This window comes from Polypterus senegalus, chromosome 4, assembly GCF_016835505.1.
Source record: "Polypterus senegalus isolate Bchr_013 chromosome 4, ASM1683550v1, whole genome shotgun sequence".
Lineage (NCBI taxonomy): Eukaryota > Metazoa > Chordata > Cladistia > Polypteriformes > Polypteridae > Polypterus > Polypterus senegalus.
The window spans coordinates 17,798,293-17,800,219 of NC_053157.1; the positions used below are offsets into that span (position 1 = coordinate 17,798,293).

The following is a 1,927-nucleotide window of genomic DNA, read 5'->3' on the forward strand; positions in this document are numbered from 1 at the left end:
GAGGCTTAATTGACGGATCTCTACCTGATCTTATTTCAATTACCATCATGTGGCCACCTTGTGTTGTGCTGCCTCTAATATGAAATGTCACTCTTCTTGGGAACAAGACTGTGCCACTTCTGGGAAGGCCCAGATCCAACACTAAAATGGTGAAAAGATGTTCCCAGCCTTAAAGATGGCAATGACAGGGTAATGGTCATACAGTGGATTAATAAAGTGTTCAGACACTTCACTTTCTGCACACTGTGTTGCAGATTTTATTTTAAATGGATAAACTTACCAAAATGACAAAGTGAAAACACGCTTTCAGAAAGGTCTGCAAATGTATTCATAATCAAAAACTGAAATCTCTCATTCATATAAGTTTTCAGTCCCATCATTTCAATTTACATTTATTTTGATGGCAGGCGCTTTTATCCAAAGAGACTTCCAAAATAGGTAAACATAATCGAGTAACATTAGGCTAGGGCCTGTTATTTCAGCAAGTGTAATAGGACAGGTGACAGAAGTTGATTAGCACAAGTGAAGTGATATAATAACTAATAATTCACAACCATACATTACAATTAACTTAGTACTTTGTAGAAGCCCCTTTGGCAGCAAATACATCTTTGAGTCTTTTTTGCTAAGCCTCTACAAGCTTGGCATGCTGGGATTTCTGCAGCTTATCCAATTCTTCCTGGCAGATCCTCTCAAGCTCCTTTAGATTGGATGGGAAGCATCTGTAAACTGCCATCTTCAGGTCTCCTCACAGGAGCTCTATGGGATTGAAGTCTGGACTTTAGCTGGGCCACTCAAGGACACTCAAAGACTTGTCCTAGGGTCACTTCAGAGCTGTCTTGGCTGCAGGGCCATCGTAACAGCATTATAGGCCTCCGGGCAAAGCAGTGCACTGGGGTTCCTACCTAACACAACCGCTCACAGGAATAAAGATGTAAATGGATAATAAAATCAAACATATAAACAAAATCAGTTTTTAAACATTGAAAAACATGCTGTACAGCAAAGATTAATCAGCACAACAGTTTGAGCAATATAACATGAGCCTTGAAAAACACAAAAATTTCAACATATAAATGATACTCAAATGGTAAGCCATACAGTATAAAAATACTATGCATTATTTATTATTAATCAAGTGTTCAACACAAACATTTGTGAAATTTCTTTGCAGGGAATTGAGTTGAAGTGACGTTAACATATATGCTTTTATGTTATGTAGTGATAGATAGATAGATAGATAGATAGATAGATAGATAGATAGATAGATAGATAGATAGATACTTTATTAATCCCAAGGGGAAATTCACAAAAGTGCACCACTCCTGGAAGTACTGCAATACCAGGTCGATGCGTGGAGTGGACGGAGCCAACCCCTATTCCATCTCCCTGTTTTAAAAATCAATTTAATATATGTCCCCCAGATAGGGGACGTATCAGATATTAAACTGATAAGAACAGATACTACACTTGATCTTAGCCAAAAGGCCGAGAAGCGATGATCCGTAACACAGGCATGCACGTGAAGTGGCAAAGGTGACCGTGATACTAAATCAGAGGTGAATGCCAATGTCACTTGTAACACAATAAGAAATATTTATGGTTTACTAGATTATAGTCTGTGGTGGGCTGGCGCCCTGCTCGGGGTTTGTTTTCTGCCTTGCGATCTGTGTTGGCTGGGATTGGTTCCAGCAGACCCCCGTGACCCTGTGTTGGATAATGGATGGATAGAGTATAGTATTTATTTATTGACAGCAAGTAAAAACATACATAGATTAGTATGGGGCTCCTATGCTCATGGACCCCCTGGGCAACTGTCCAGCGTGCCCATGTGTTAAGATGGCCCTGCTTGGCTGTATGCCTTGGGTCATTGTCGTGCTGAAAGGTGTACTGTTGCCCCAGTCTGAGATCTTGAGCACTGTGCAAA

The 1,927-nt window shown here is 40.2% G+C and overlaps 1 non-coding gene across 1 annotated transcript; it reads right to left on the reverse strand.

Moving 5' to 3' along the window:
• Positions 1–1,309: 1,309 nt before the first annotated feature.
• On the reverse strand, positions 1,310–1,500 carry LOC120529177. The gene has a single exon (XR_005633686.1). It is a non-coding gene; the product is annotated as a U2 spliceosomal RNA (small nuclear RNA).
• Between the last annotated feature and the right edge of the window lie 427 nt (positions 1,501–1,927).